This window comes from Hirundo rustica, chromosome 1 (genome assembly GCF_015227805.2).
Source record: "Hirundo rustica isolate bHirRus1 chromosome 1, bHirRus1.pri.v3, whole genome shotgun sequence".
NCBI classification, from domain to species: domain Eukaryota; kingdom Metazoa; phylum Chordata; class Aves; order Passeriformes; family Hirundinidae; genus Hirundo; species Hirundo rustica.
The window spans coordinates 3,176,339-3,192,749 of NC_053450.1; the positions used below are offsets into that span (position 1 = coordinate 3,176,339).

At 40.3% G+C, this 16,411-nt stretch overlaps 1 protein-coding gene across 6 annotated transcripts in view; it reads left to right on the forward strand.

Annotated features, from left to right (window-relative positions):
• Nucleotides 1-16,411, forward strand: part of SLC45A4 (solute carrier family 45 member 4) — a 79,898-nt gene that overhangs the window by 26,731 nt on the left and 36,756 nt on the right. The window contains exon 1 of one of the 6 annotated variants that reach the window (XM_040063055.1): nucleotides 15,967-16,065. The exons of the other annotated variants lie outside the window; for them this stretch is intronic. The gene's annotated coding sequence lies outside the window, so the exon portion shown is untranslated. Of the gene's footprint in view, nucleotides 1-15,966; nucleotides 16,066-16,411 lie in introns of those variants that run through there. 6 annotated transcript variants of the gene reach the window in all.

Genomic DNA, 16,411 nt, shown 5'->3' on the forward strand with positions numbered 1-16,411 from the left:
ACCGACATGAGTGAAACAATATTGTTCCTAAGCAGAGCATTACACCTGCCCAGTAATAGCTGTATCAAGTTAAATAAGCTTTCTAGCTGTTGTGTGTTTAAAGCTCCATGCAAAACTAGAAAACAATCCAGTTGTCAAAGCAGAACACTGTCAGGATGAGTGACACCATGTGTGTAGCTTGACAGCTGATGTTTCAACCTGAGAGTCACCTTTCTGACAGGAGATCCTGGGCGGCCCAAAAATCAAGCATGGAAGCAGAGACTGTTGAGCTCTGGCGTGTTGTGAACTAAGGACTGCATGCTTTCAGTAAGCTGTTGCTATCAGGTGACTTTTATGGTCAGCAGCTTATCAGTTACCCACACATCTTGCAGTTGGGTCACAGCCCTGCCCAGAGAAACTACCCAAAGCTTCCACTCGTAAACAGATATTATATCCTGCATCTGGGACTGTGAGAGGCTCTTGTATCCAAGCACTGAATAATTATTGCTCTTCTAAATAAACTGTTTATTTTTTAGTGTGGTAAAGAAGCATAATATTCCTCCAAGTGAAACAAGGTACTCTGTATGAAAAAGAACTGATTTCATACTATTAAATCTAGACCTCCTGTAGAGTTGCTCAAGACTGAATTTGCTTTGAGTTAAAAGTTAGGCTTTGGGCATCTCAGTGATGGGTTCAGGGCACTGCAGTGTCTGAGCCATGGAGTGGTTTGTGCTGTGACCTAACTGGCACACAGTGGCTATTAACTAAAGCCCCTTCTTGCTGGTACTTCCAACAAGTGCTGTTGCAGTCATTTAGACTGCAGCTGGCATACGGCTTTGTAACAACTCGGGACAAGCAGCCAGGTTTCCTCATCAAACTTGCTCTTGGCAAGTGACTCTGGCAAGCATCAGGACACAAGGCTTTTGTTGGGTAATGATTTGGTTTGGTTTAAGAGCTGCTCCTGACCTTGGTTTGGCTCTCACTGGCGTGTATTCTGCTCAAAAAATTACTCTCAATCTATAGATGATGGGAAGGTGGTCTCCACAATGTGAACCACTAACAAAATTTAAGACCCAGTTAAAGCTGGGAAGACTTGATTTTCATTACTCCCATTTATGGAGGATAAAGAGTATTAAACTTTAGCTTTAAGAGACCTGGCTGGCCTGACACTTCAGGCTTGACTCAATCTCTTTTGCAGTGTTATATGAAGACTGACTAATCTGGTGGCCTGAGGTGTTGTAGGAGGAGACTGAGAAATACTTTCCTTGCATGACTGAAATTCAGTCGATAGCTGCTGCTCATGTAGCAAGTCATAAAAGGGTAGGAGATAAAGCTTAGTCCTAAGAGTAAGCCAAAGTTGCTGTTGAGAAAATTCTAGTGTGTAAATGGCAGCAGGAAGGTGTTACTCAGAATTGTTTTGCTGAACTCTGTTCGAAGTGGATTTTGTCTGTATTCTGGGGAGGGAAGGTTGGTTCTCTCAGCAGAGTGGTGAGAGGACCTAGTTTCCTCATCTTGTTTTAAATGAGAGCTCTAATGTTTTTGTAACTGAAATTGAAACCAGTGTTATGCTGACCCGGCATATTTTCTGTCCTCTGCTGGCTGGCCTGGACTACTTCTGCATGCAGTGTAGTTCATTTATTTTGGAGACTTGAAAACAAGCCATTATCGCCCTTCAGTGCCAGATAAATAAATGATCTAACTGGGGGCTGAACCCAGTGTTCTATTACAAAAGCACAACTGCATGTCACTCTTATCTTCTGCATTCTGCCCTTGAATATATGATCAATCTTTCTGGATCATGTCCAGAAACCAGTCGCTTAACCCAGCAAGCGATGACTGCAGAGAAGTCAGATTTCTGTGCCACTTAATTTCCTATCATCACTTACACAGAACAAACAGTCTTCCAGAATGCATTCAACATGTTCACTGTTGAACCTACAACTTTCTTATCCATCACATGGAAGAACAAATAACAGAAACAGGAGTCAGCTCTTAAATAGTCTTGAAGCTTCCAGGTAAGAAGAGTTTCAGAGGATTAATTTGTTTGGAGATTTTTTGTTGTTGTTCTGGTGGGGTTTTTTTGTGGGTGGACAGAAGGCATACATGCAGGGTAAAAAATACTCATCCCATTTTATGAGGGGAATATCTGAGTAAGTACACTGGTCTGAGCAGTTTGGCTCTGGCTTCTCCCAGAGGAGTGATTTGACAGTCTGAACTATTGCTCCTTAGAGTAGTGTGGCTGGCCAGCTAACTCCCAGGAGTTCAAAAAATAACCCAAAACAAATGCACAGCTTGCTTTAACACCAGCACTTCTAGTGCATGTTTGCTGATTCCTATCTGGGGGAATCAGCTTGTGATGTAGGCTTGTTCTTCTTCTTGGCTTTTGTTCTTCGAACTTTGGCATAGAGGGAAAAGGCTTCCACTTCTCAGTGCACAGGTACCCTGATTGTTTCCAACATCACAGAACTTCCACCTCCCTAAAAGTCGAATTCCTTTTCAGTGAACTGAAAAGAGAATGAATGAGCAGTTAGCTGTTCCCTTCACGTTCCTACAGTCATTTCTGGCCTTACAGTTGTATCTTTTTCTGCTGCTTTGTTTTCAAATCACCTTTCCAATTTGTCATCTGACTGGTAAGGTCTGTTCAAAACTCTCATTATGCAGCTGCTTAGCAGATTTTTCAGTCTACTGAAGAAATGGAATTGAATCAGATAAGGTGTGTCCCAGGCAATTGCTCTAGAATGGTTTGCGTGACAATTCAGGGTGTCAGTTGAAAATAAGCCTTTTGACCCTATAGCACTAGTGGAATCTCTAATCTTCTTTGTATGCATATGACTGGACACTACCATGGCCTTTCAATTGTGTAGTAGCCCCCAACTAAGCTCTGTATAAAAAGGGTTTGGGTTCCCATACAATGAGTTTTGTGCTAACATCAGATGCCTGTGTGTCTAGTGAGTTTGGTATTATATTGTTAGTAAGTCTTTTACTAGTTAGGAACAGCAGGTTGTATTTGTAGACAAGTAATAGCCTTGGTGGGATGACTTAAGATAAAGCCTCACTACTTTGTCCTAGGGTATTCTTAGCCTGTTCATGGCTAGATCTCTGTAACATCACTGTGTCAATGTAAAACCTAATGAGTCTCAGGGATGTACAGTATAAACTTGACTCTGTGCTCTTGAACAGATTTCACTGCATCATCTGACCTCTTCATGGTAGAGATACACTTAAACAAAAAAAAAAAAACCAAACGCAGTTCTCAATTACTGCAAACTATGAAACACATATGTTCATCAGAATATAAACTTCCAGCTCATTCCAGCAGCCCAACACTGCAAGGTATTTCCCGTAGTAGTTTTCTCTTCCTCATTAACTATGCCCCTAAATTAACACATTCTAAGAGATCAGTTCCAGTTCTTTGTTAAGGCTGGTTACTGAATAACTGGTTGTAATTAATGCTTGAATTTATCACTGGTACGATATTGGCTACACTGTTCCTTGCACTTCAGCCACTTTAAGAAGCTCTTTTGTGGACAGGCTCCCTGTCTGGGTGGCTCTGTGAGAGGTCTGTGTATTGCTGAGTATCTCGCTTGCAGGATCCCTCAGTGAACCTGGAAGTTGCCCTGATTGTGTATCACAGCTTCGTTCTGTCTGTTTGGAGCTTAGTAACTGATATGTCCCTGACAGCCTTTTCTGACCTTTCAAGTTTTAGGGGCTACCCAATGACAAAGCCATTGCTGCTAAGTGGCCCATGGTCAAACATCACTGCCAGAGAAAGCTTTAAGTCCCTATAGTCCCTATGTGCAATTATTGTATTGACTGGAGTTATACACACACACATATATACACACACACCATAGCTTACAAAAGACAAATTCTTTAAGTAGGGAATAAAATTTCAGCTTTACATGCAGAAATTGCTGCTGTCCAAATGATTTGGACATCTTGCCCTTAGGAGATGGGATAAGAAAGCTGCTGCAGTTCTGTGCTTCAGGCATTCACAGTAAAATTGCTTTCTCTGTGAAAAAGATAGTCTGAAATAAAGAGGTGTTGGTAGTGGTTCTCCAAGCTTTAATACTAAAGGTATATTTTCTAATGAGGCCATGTGTTTAAATACTTCACCTCTGTATTTATAATACATTTACTATGCACTATACTCTCCTTCTTGCATCTAGATGAATGTGGTCAGGGTAGAAGTGCTGTGCAAATGAAAGCAACTCTTGGTTTGTCTCCAGTAGCAGCATTCAGTTCATTAATATTGCATTTCCCTGTAACTTAGAAAATGAGTGGAAGCCTGCCTGTGTCAAAATATTAAATAAAAATGGGTTCCTTATTTTTGCACTATGACTGTCCAGCATAATTTTTAATTCTTACCTGATGCAGTTATGCTCATGCCATTATAATAGTTCATTTTCTTACTCACTGTTGATGTAGGGATTAAATAACTTCCTTTCTCATTGTCTGGGTAATAGTCATATCTTTTCAAAGAATGAGAATAACAACAACACTGGCCAATTCTTGGCTTTCACCAGAGAAATTTTAAAAATATTGAACTGGACTGAGAGGAAAGCAGGAAGCCAAAGCTGGAAACTTCTCTGCTCCATCCTATCTGATAAAGTAAGCAAGAGCTCAGAATTTTCCTTCATTAATTTGTTGGCCTCACAGGACAAACTGAAGCTCTTAAGTTGCTTGATGTGAGCAGCTAAGACTAAAGCTACACAAGTCTGTATTTTTTGTATCTGAAAGGGCTTAGGCTTGTAATAATGCTGTGACTCTTCCAGCCTTGCAGGGAATAATGAAAATACAGCCGGCTTACATGAGCGATTAATACATCCTACATTGTTTACATCTAGGCCTGTAATGTTGTGTTAGATCTTCACTCCCAAGACTTCTAAGTAGTTTAGGTGCAGAATTAAACTGTAGATCGTGCAGCAAAAGCATGGAAGTCTGGGAAGCTTTTTTCATCAGGTACACGGGGGGTTTCACTCCTGGCATATGTGGAGAGGATGTATCAGAAGTGACAGACAAGTGTCACAGACTGGTGGGTTTCAGCTGTGGCTGCAACATTGAACTGCCAGTGCTTCTGAAATAGTTTAATCTCAGCAAATGGTTGTCAGGCCTGCTTCTTATGGTAGAGAGTGTTTAATAAAAAGCATGTGTGAAGGCACATACATGTGTGGAGTTTGTTTTCTGTTCAGCATAGAAATCTGGGATCAGGCCTCTCAAGATCTACCCAGATGACTAATTTAGCCCATGTGTCCTGAAGTAAACTGGAGTCTGTTTTGATTACACTATTCTTCAGAATGAATTAACATTTCATACCTGGGAAATTTATCTATGCTAATTTCAGTTCCATGATTTGAAGGCTGAATTTTGCTTTCCTTGCCAGGTTGAAGGTTTAAGCCTGGTTGATGCTTATTGTAAAATGACAAATATTCTTTCATTGGGTAAAGTACAGAATATAGTTGAACAATTTAAATTTTTTTTTTCAGACTTCATGTATGAGTGTGAGCAAGGGCACACAAAGTCCTCAGAGGAAGGTGAAAAAGCTTTCATAGCAAAAACTTGTTTGAGTTGTACACACTGCTGTTCACATTACTATAGATAAGTAGGAAGACTTTTACAGGCACCATGTGAACTCTTTTCCTGCAGGTTTTATTTTTTCCTGATAAACTAAGACATTTTTATCCTCTAACTCTCTACCCCAGTTAAGTTAATTTAAACTGACTGCAGTTTGATTGAAAACCAGAATACAGGTTAAGGACAGTAATATGTCACATCACGGTTGTTTTAATGTGGAATTGAAACTTAAATTTAAATATTTTTTGGCTTAAAAGGAAAGGTTTAAAACAAAATGGAAGTGACCTTTTGAATTGTGCCTATTTTACTGTATGATCTTATGTACTTCTCCAGAGAAGCCCATGGGTCAAAAGTCTGTCCATGTGCTTTGCAGAAATCTTTATATAGAGGTAATACATTGAACTTTGCAATTTGTTACTGGAAGAATAAAAACATAACAGGATGATAAATGGATTTCACTTAAATGAGATAACAGGGATGTGGTCCCCCTGTTTTATCAGTGAAATCTTGACTGCTGTACAAAGCAACATTAAATTATTTCTAATCTATTTAGGCTCTTAAAACCTAAAACAGTTAAGGATATGTTATGGTGAACTGCTGATTGCTTTAATCAAATCCTATTCCTCTTGAAAATCTGGCGGGTGATTGTTCAAATGATAAAAACATTAGTTTATTGCATACGCTGGTCCTATAATTGGAAAAGTAAAATGACTAAGCACAGTGTTCTCAGTAAAGCTGCCAAAATAAAATACAGCCTAGAAGGGCAAGCCACGCATTTCATTAAAATAAGGTTCAGTAACCATGAAATTTATCACTCTAAGGGCTTCCTCACTCTGACAAGTGACTTAAGTGTAAAATGTCAAATCCCTCTCTGCTGACCAGTAACTAGCATTGACTTTAGGATTTTGTTAGTCAAATACTAGATTCACAAGCTAAAAGAAATGAATAGTTTTCTTCCTCAGCTTCCTGTGTTACTGCTGAAGACTCACACCTACACATGCAGCGCATGCAAATGTCTGTGCCTTTGTGGGCCCTAGGAGGTGGGAAACTGCGTGTGCTCACAAATGAAGGTGAAAGAATAGCAGGGAGCAACCTCGGCTTGTAGAGCCATGAGAAGTTGATCCATTAGTGGGGAAGGAAGGAGTGAACCTGCTGGTTGTCCTCCTCATGATGGATAATAGCACTTCTGTTACCCTTTGCACCTAGAAAATATTCTCTAATTCTGTTACAACTTGGGCCAGTCATTACCTTTCTGATGGAGGGATCATGTCATGTTGTTCTTTCAACGGCTTCTATGTTTGAAACCTCTGTCAAGACTTTGTTTAGAAATAATTTCATGCCCTTCAGACTTTGTAGTCATGTTTTCTGGTTCCCGCCCTTTGGATTACTTCCTCTCCTGTTTTTTTTCTGCTTGGCTCAATCTGATGTACACCATGCTTTGCTCAAGTGTTTGGCTTGAACGTTGTTGTGCTTGATGAGGAACCATTTGTCATATGAGATGATCCTCATCTCTAAAAGAACATTAGGACAAAAGTGAGAATATCTTCCTTCAACAGAATGTACTGACTTGGGTTGTGCTTCTTTGCTGGAATCCACAGATCTTCCTGAAAAATGTGCAATCTTGTCTCTAAACTGCTGTCAGAAGCGGTGTTTGAATAAATATTTGTTAGGTTTTTGGGTTTATTTCACACTATGCATTGGATCCTTACAGAGAGATCCCTGTTCAATAAACCTGCTCTCAATGCATGGGCTGATAATACTTCTCGACCAACACTAAGAAAGCTCCTGAAACCCTTCTTGGGAATACTGTTTTGGAGTCAGCTACTCCTCACAGTAAAATTTGTGGGAGCTGTTGTAATGTCCTCTGAGTCTGAGTGTCCTGCCCACTTCAGTGGTGGTTTCATCAAAGTTTGACACAGCCTGAAAATATGCAGGGATGCACAGCACATCCTACTGCTTATTAACAAGACTTGTGAAATCTTACATGACTGCTAATTTATTAAAACCTTCAAGTGTTTCAGAGTAGGATTTTCCCTGGAAGGCTTCCTGAGTGACCAAATTCAGGCAAGTTTACTTGTCTAGGTTCAATTCTAAAATCTTCCTTGAACCAGAGGCCTATAACAAGCCATCCAATATGCCAAAATGCTTACACAAGGCTTTTAGAAATTCTAAGCAAAGTGAATGTCACCACAGTGTCACCAGGATAACTGCCAATTGCTCAGAGCCTCATTCACTTCATTTTTTTGGTTTGCCTGCTCTTAACAGATGTATACTTCAAGCAGGTGTAGCACTTCAAATACTTAGGGCTACATGCATTACTATATGAAGCCAACAGCTTTTTGTCTGCTTTTCAAGGACTTGGCCAGTAGGTGGTAAAGTTGAATGGCAAGTCTGTTAATTTCAAACTGTTACTTATAAACACCTTGCAGACAATGAGATAGCAAAATAATGCAGGAATGAATGTCCTACCCCTTATCAACTCCACATATGATAAATGGATTTAGCTGTTTGTGATGTTAGAGAAAGGAATCTGTAAGTGCTAACTATCTTCATGGGAACTGGGGTGGAAGCCAAGCCACTATCTTGTACCAGGATAAACTGATAAGAGCAAGTGTTCAGTTCAGAGTAGAGCTTTGTTTAAAGAAATAGTCTGAAGATGTAAAGCTCTTTGAAAAGTTGAGATTAGGTAATATGTGCAGTATTCATTCAAGTCCTTGACTTTAGTTTTGTAACCTTAACTCATCCCCTGGTAGAAGTGACAACTGTCCTCCTGGTCTCTCCCCCACTTTCCCCCACAGATGCAAGCCTTTGATTTCTTCTTCAGCACAGAAAGAGAACATCCCTTTAAATTTATCTAGTCAGAAACACCAAATAGCTTCAGCCAGGTGTATGTGTGCTCCCATCATCCTTTGTCTGACCTCTACCATAGTGATACTCCTTGCTTGGGATGCTGCTGTGGGCAGTTGCCATGTCCTGGAAGATAAACATCAAGACAGTTTTGAAAATGGAGAAATTTAATATATTATTGCAAGTAGAATCTTGCAATAATAAGTTGTAAGTTGATTAGGAGTTGAGAAATCAGGCAGCTGCAAATGTAACATCTGGAATACTGCAAGGTCAGGCTCAGCTTTCCAGAGGAGCAGTGAGAAGACTGCATCCATTATACTTTTAGGATCAGAAAGAGAAAAAGTCCCTGTCTTGTGGTGAGCCTGTTCCCAACAGCTGCTGCTAAACCGTAAAGATGATTAAATCACAGAAAAGAGTAGAGACTAAAACTCTTGGTCTGGTATTTCTTCTGCCCTCTGAGCAGAGCAAGAGAGAAATTGAGACTGAATGTGAGTAGAGCAAGATGAGGAAAAGTCAGTGATGCAACCACAAACTTTAAGCACTGTAATAAAGGTGTGTGGATGACAGAAGATGAATGAGAGCGATTTAACTTAAATCTCCTCCTGAAGCCCATACTCTTGCTAGATGCTATTACTCAAGTTTAGAGAATGCTCCTGTCGGTCTGTTGGGATACATAAGCAGGTAGCCTCAGAGTACTGAAGGCAGCATTCACTGATCAGCTCACAATTTGGTGAGTTCTTCCTCTGTTCTGTGAATAGCCCTCCAGCCTCTGAGCTGAGTGGTTCATTAATGCTGGGTGCCTGCTAGACTAATTCTAAAGATTTACTTGAACAAGACATTGCTGTTCCTCTTTATCCTTCAAATCAACACTCAGCAAATTTCACTTATGAAATTTGCTATGCCTTCTAAAATTTTAAGGAGATACTCAGTTCAGAATTGAAGCTGCAGCTGTTATTTGCACCTACTCAGCCTGTGGAGTCCCTTTCTTAGTCCTTCCTCTGAAGATGGCTTGCACTAAACTGCATGTGTATTTTGGTGTCTCTTTAAACAATAAAGGCACAAAGCCAAACTTATTTTGTCAGGTGTTCAGATTACTACCTTCTCTGGATTTCCCCCTTGGCTTGCGATTTCAGGACCTGTCCAGGGTAAAGGAATGAGCAAAAGAGATTGCCTGCTCTGAATGCACTTTGCAGAGAGGATCCCATCGCTTTTTGAGGATATTAGATGTTTAGTGGGATAACCTGCCAGCTCAGCTGTTATACTTCCATATCAAGCTACTTTGTGCACTTTAGTTCTGGTCTTTCCTTCATTGTTTTGCTCTCCACATATGCTGCTTTCAGTGCCTGCACTTAGTAAAGCCGCTCTGCCTACTTAGGGAAATACCTGTGATAGCATCTGACCACAAATTCACTCTGTCTCTGAGAATGATCTGGAAAGGCACTCTAGTTGGTATGCAATTAGCCTTGCATAAAGAAACAACCACTAGATTTGCTTTGTTTTCTAAACAATCAATCGTGCTTGTATAGGCTGAACCTCTCACTGCCCTGTTCTTTATGTCAGCAGCCCTGTATCTATAGAATGACTCAAGTGCAATCACTGAATCTTACAGCTAAATTAACATTAGCTATGACTTGTTGATTTTAAATACCTTTTTAATGCAGAGAAACTCTCCTCTTCCTAGAAGAAGCCTGCCTAGTCCTGTAGACGCTATTGCAGCAATGTTTTGTTCTTATTGATATTCAAGAAAAGCTGCTTTAACGTGTGAAAGATTAATTCACTGAGGATGTTTTAGGTAATCCATCTGTTATCTGATAGTAACCTCCAACAGAAAATGCTTTTGGGAGACTAGATGACTTTTAAAAAGCATTTGCTTGTTTAGGGTGGGTTGGTTTTGGTTTTGGGTTGTTTTTGGCAGGAGGTGGAAGTAATAGCTCACAAGGGCAACCAATGTTCAAGGTATTTAAATGTACATTAGCACCTCTACTGCCTTTACAACCTGCCTGTGGTAGTCCCAGCTGCCTTGTAAGAAATAGTTACAGTGCAACTGCTGAAACCATTGATTCCTCTTAACCACTCTGCATTGGAAGCTCGTCTCTGGGGGGACATAGAGAGGTGCAAAACCCATGATATGATGATGCTTAGAGTCCCATGGATGAGATCTGCCCTCGTCTGACAGTGCAGCTTTGTCCCTTGGGTTTATATGTTGAGTTTCCCTTGAAGGATGGCAGCTGTGTGTTTTGCAGGAAGCATACAGGAAAAGTAGATGGGACTGACAGAGCATGACTGAATTGTCTGACTGTGACAGGGCTAAACCTAGACTGGGAGATGGGTTTGCTTTCAAATATTTTCACCTGCAAGAGCTTCTGTAGTGATTGCACTGATGTGACAGCAGGGTGCAAACACTTCTCTGGTGCAGGAGTGATGCAGGTCTCACCCCACAGCGGTCCAGATGTCTGCTGTTGAAGTGGCATGGATGTTGGAGCTTGTGCATCCTCTAAGAGGAGAACAGCTGACAGTCATTCCCAAATTAAGTAAAAATGCCAAATTCTGGCAAGCCTTTGCCAAGTATTTCATAGCTCTCTAGAGTCACAAATGGAAGAAGTTTATGTCCTCTAAATATTGCCCTGCTAGCTGGTCTTCATGTATCAAGTCCAACTGCCAGGCACTTGTAACCTCTTATTATTTTAGTGTATATGTCAGTAAATATCTTATCCTGCCAGTTCTAACAGGGTTAGAGCTTGGCAAAACACATTCTAAAATAGCATTTGTTCATCGTCCAAAATCAAAATATCCCGATCAAGCTGCTCTTAAATATGGCCATCAGCTTTCTATGAGGCTGCTTATAAACCAGCTGTCTAAAGCATATTATTTGCACTAAAGTGGATGGTTTGTAACTTGGCCAAAATATTATCTGTTTATTACCTGTATTTCTGTCTCCTATAAGGTGTAGCTCTTATGTGGTGTGGGTTCCCTACTTTGTTAAAAGTACTGGTTGTGGAAGTTCTTACTGTATTGGTCCTAAATGCTGTAAATAAGGTCTGAAATCATTGTGGTAATGCAACCCTTTTAAGTACTGATTTATCCATATTATTGACTAAACAGTAATTCTCTGATTTTCTTATGGTTTAATAATTATTTGGGTTAAGAGTGGATTCTTAATGTTGTTTATCTTTTCACCTTACTTAAAATATAGGCCGTGGATCACTGCTAGGTTCAAATGTTTATTTAAATAATTGAGAAACTAAATCAAATAGCTCTACTTCATGGCAGTGTACATAAACACGTCTGTCACACTGGTATTTGGGACAGCCTCAAAAACTGGAGCAGGGATCTGCTCAATTGCTCCAGCAATACTTTTTATGGAGTGTGCTTTCTCAGCGTTTGTTTGTAATTATTTGTGCTGCTAAAGGGAGGCGCTGGAGACGTTTACTGAAGGTGCTGCACCCTAAACTTGCAGTTTTCTCTCTTAGCACCACCTCATGCAGTGAAGGTGTTGGGCCAGAGGGGTGGAAAGCAGCTCTTTTACCACACCCTTTGCAGCACGGATTTAGGAGGGGGTGGTATTCTTTTAGTGCCAGGAAGTAAGAAAGAAAGAAATGCTATCTTTAAACAACTTTTATTCCTTTCTTTCAGCACTGAAGTGATGAGTCCCATTTAATACTTCATCAGGGGATGTTAGAGTATTTTCCTTGGCTCAGATGGAGGGAAGCTCGGCAAAGCTTGCACGGGGAAGGGAAGGAATCTCTCTCCCTTGTGCTGACAGGAGATAATTTCCAGCAATCGTGATGAATTGGTGTGGGCTCAAACTGCAGGTTAGGCTGTAAATGCTGGTTTATTACCAAGCAATCATGGTGATGATTTTCCCCCTTGATCTGTGAGTCCACTCAAACAAGGCAAGATGAGAACACTTAGTGCAAGATAATATAACCAGTTATATATACTTGTTTACAAATTTTTTGGAGAATCTGAAATGTGAGAAACCTTCTTCTGAGATGTTTTGTTTTTTCTCAGAGGGACTAATTATTTCCTCAGAGTTAGTAAAATCCGGTCAAAACCTGACTTCTCTGTCTTTGTTGGAGGGTGAACAAAATTCTAGGGATGTTTTCAAAAGCTTCCTTTAACAGAGTTTTCTGAGATTGAATGATGGTAATGCGTTTAGGGACTGGTAATTGAAGATAATTCCAATGAATTAGACTTTGCAGATGTTAATGATATGCTAGAGGAAGTTGGCTTATGAAGATCTATGCTGTGCTCTTTTTTAGTCTTGATCTATTGAATAGCTTCTGTAATTGTCTAATACATATTCTGGCAGTATTTGGGTTTTTTAAGTATTTGCAGCCTGAAGAAACCAGCCTGTGAATTTTCAGGCAGCAAATATGATTAATTTAAATACCAGTACGTGAAAATAATGTGCTTTTCACAGTAGCATCTGCAAGAGATGTCTAACTTTGCAGATACAGTTTAAGTAATCTGTCCTGGCTTGACTATTTTTGTGGATGAATATTCGTTCAAAACTCTAGTCTCAACCTATTACAGGAAATATTTTTTATTCTGAAGAATCAGCAAAAGTCGCTCTGGTGTATTCCATTTTCCCCACTGCAATCAGGACAGCTTTGGTGAAAGAACTTGCAAAAAAAACCCCTGCTACTAGCAATTATGTCCTGATAGGATTATTCTTTCACCATCAGCCCTGGACATTGCCATTCCTTCTGCAGGAAGGTGGGATTGGTGCCATTAATCCACTTGGTTATGCATTAAGATGTTTGCTGATGACAGCCTTGATTTTGTTTTATTTTCTTCTTCTACTTCATAGAGACAGAGGGAAGAATCTGTTTAATTCAGGCGGGAGATAACATTCAGGGTCAGCATGGTTTAAAAACTCGAGGATCTTTTAATAGGATATTCCAAGCTGGACCATAGCTCTAGCTCAGGCCAGACTGAAGTTTGTACCTATCTGACCAAATCAGTGAGTTTTCTTGTTGAAAGTCATTACTTGCAGCAATGTCAGCCCATAACAGCATAACTGCATGCTGGCCTGAGTGATCTCTGTCCCCATGAGGTTTTGAGTTTTGTGCTTTTGTGGTGACTTGGTTGTTAGTTTTTAGTTTTGAAAGCTGTTAGTGCTTGCTGGCTTGCCCTTTACCTAATTTTGGGTGTTGAACCTGCTATTTGGAGATGCAGGCAGGCCTACGTCTTTGCTATGCTATGCAACTGCTTCTTAGCAGTTATGTTTTGGTCCCAGTTATGTTTTCCATTAGCTCTGAAGGCTTCTCTACTGCTATTTATGCACATACCCCCTTAGCTATTCACTTGTTTAATGCATCTGTATTAATAAACATGAAGGTAATGTGAGCATATATGACTGTTTTTACCTATGAGTAAATCAAAATACAAGTTAAATCAGATAATGCCACCTCTCCAGTTTAACAAAATGAAGTATTTCCTACTAAAAACAGCAGCAGCCGTGATTTAACAATGTAATCTGATCTAATATTAGTAACAGGCTGTGCCTTTAGGGAGCAGTATAATATCCAATCCACTGAATAAAGTCTGTCTCACATTAAATTCTGGATCCCTCTTAAAAAGATGGCTTCCCAGAATTGTTTCAGTAATTGCATAAAGACCCATGATTTCCTATGTATTTTTCCCAGTAATGAATGGAGAAATTATGTTGGCCCCCAAAATACAAAGAACGATGAAACAGTGCTGTTCTCCCTGATGTCACAACCACCTTCACCTCTCCACCTTACCTCTTGAGTTTTCTATTCCTCCTCATGTGTCCAGGCAGGAAAATTCCCATCAGGGGAGTTTGTCATGCCCACATTGCCATCTGTGACTGCATCACCACATCTTCAAGCAGGAGCCAAAATCTTGCTCTTGGTCATTTTCCAAGTAAGCTGTGAGGGGGTGGAAAGAGGGTCCCAAGAAAGCCAAGGGGATTCTAGTCAAGGCCATGCTTTATGGAAAGAAAGAAGCAGGAAATCCTATGGAAGATTTAACTTAGGCAGGGCTGGAGTTTGTAAGCCTCTGTGTGTCAGGCTTTAATAATTTCTGGAATTTTGTATACATACCAATGAAAGGGTGCAACAAGTCTTCATTAACCCTTCCAAAATCAAACTGTTCACACCCTTCCTTCTGTGTGTTGGATAGTGGTTTGGATATTTATTTGTTGGGGGAGTAGAGGATGTCAGATGTTCAGCATTAAGAGTAGAAAAGCTGCCAGCATCATCTGTGTCTCTTAGATGAATTTGTATTTGAAACATTGTGTTTTGGCTTAAACAGCAAGGCAGAGGTTGTAAAAGACATCAACTGACTTACAGTGTGTGAAGAGTCCTGAAGGCAGACAAAAGTTTGTGTTGGAAGAAGTGGGAAAAATGCTGTTTCTCCATGTGAGGTGGATTGCTTCATATTGTTTTAATTCACAACGTGCTGCAGAATGACTTACCCCTGCCCAGACCTTGCTTCTGTGGCCTAAATTTTGTGGTAGCTTCAAAAGTAGGTCATGATGTAAAAGCACTGTGCTGCTTCCAGTGGCTCTTTTCTCCTTCTTCTTTTTTTTCTTTTCTTTTCCAAATCTCAGGTTTCCAGATGAATTTGCTGAGAATCTGATGTGCAGTCAGTGCTAGTCATATGGTTGTTTGGGCGCAGTGTCCTTGTAGAAGAAGCTGGTTTATGCTGTTGTGTTTCAATGCCTTTGATTACCAAAATGATTAATTAGATGTTAGGAAATGTCAAATGTGGTTCTTTATTGCACCCAGTTAGCCGTAACCTTTTTCCTTTGGCAGGTTTTTAGTGATTCACAACAGGCCAGTCCAGTGTAATATAAAACTGTTTTAAAATGAGAGGTTTTGACTTTCAGGATCTGAGAGTAACATAGCTCATGTGTGGGAATGTTGTTAAGCAATACATGATATAACTGATTAAAAAAAAAAAATATTCCTGAACAAGTGTAGTCTTCACTCTCTGATGGGGTTAGTATCGTTCATACAGTAGCTAAAAAGCTTTCCATGTTTGCATTTAGCTCTGTCAGAAGTCTTAATGGGAATTGAAACAACTGCCTGCCTATAATTACTGCCCTTTTGCAACAAAGACCTTATGACTCACCTATATAGCAAGTCATAGAGTTTGTCTACACCTTTATGATGGAACAACTTCATCAGATCACGGAAGGATACAGCCTTTCCCCTGAACTTTGAGTAGGGTAGTTGAGCACATTTATCCATCTGGGCCAAAACCTCCAGTTATGTGTTCTAGATGCTTTGCTTCCTAGTGCAGTGACTGAATACTTGAGTATTGACATGGGCCAAAAAAACATCCCTTGTGGCCTGTTCTGTTACTATAAACAGCTGCTAATTATTAGCAACAGAGCTGCAAAACTGCCACAGGGAAAAGAGCTGCCTTTTGGCCAAGCAAGTGGTGTTCTGCCTTGCATCTGGCAAGTACAAGGAGAATACATGAGAGCTCTCCCAGGATGCCTGAGGATCTTCCTGCCTTCTTCACAGCAGGTGTCTGGAGCTGGGCAGATGAGTTTGCTTTTTGACCTTGTAGCTGCAGGACCCACCGGCAGCTCCTTTCCTCTGTGAGCTGTGATTTCACACTGGCTTTGGATATCGCTGCCCAAAGGGACACTTCCAGCCGCTCCTGTGCCTCCCTCCTGTTACGATGGTATGGATCCCTGCAGCCAGATTTTTTTAAAAGGATTTCTTTAGCTGCTTGGACATGTTTTTGTCAGCTTAGTTTTCAGCCTGGATCAGTTACAGTGTTTGGTTTGCTGGTGTGGCTGCTCAGGAAGCAGTGGGAGTAAGGAACCAGGGGCAAAGAAAAGGAAGAACAGACTGGTGCTCTTAGAGGAAGTACTTGTTTACACCAGCTTAAAGTGATTGAGAAATCTAGAATGTAAGCAGTGGAATAAGCTGGTAATGTATTTTATATGATGGTAATGTATTTTATGTGATATTTCTTTACAAAATCAGTTGCCTGATCTTACAGAATAATTCTTAATGTATTTTGA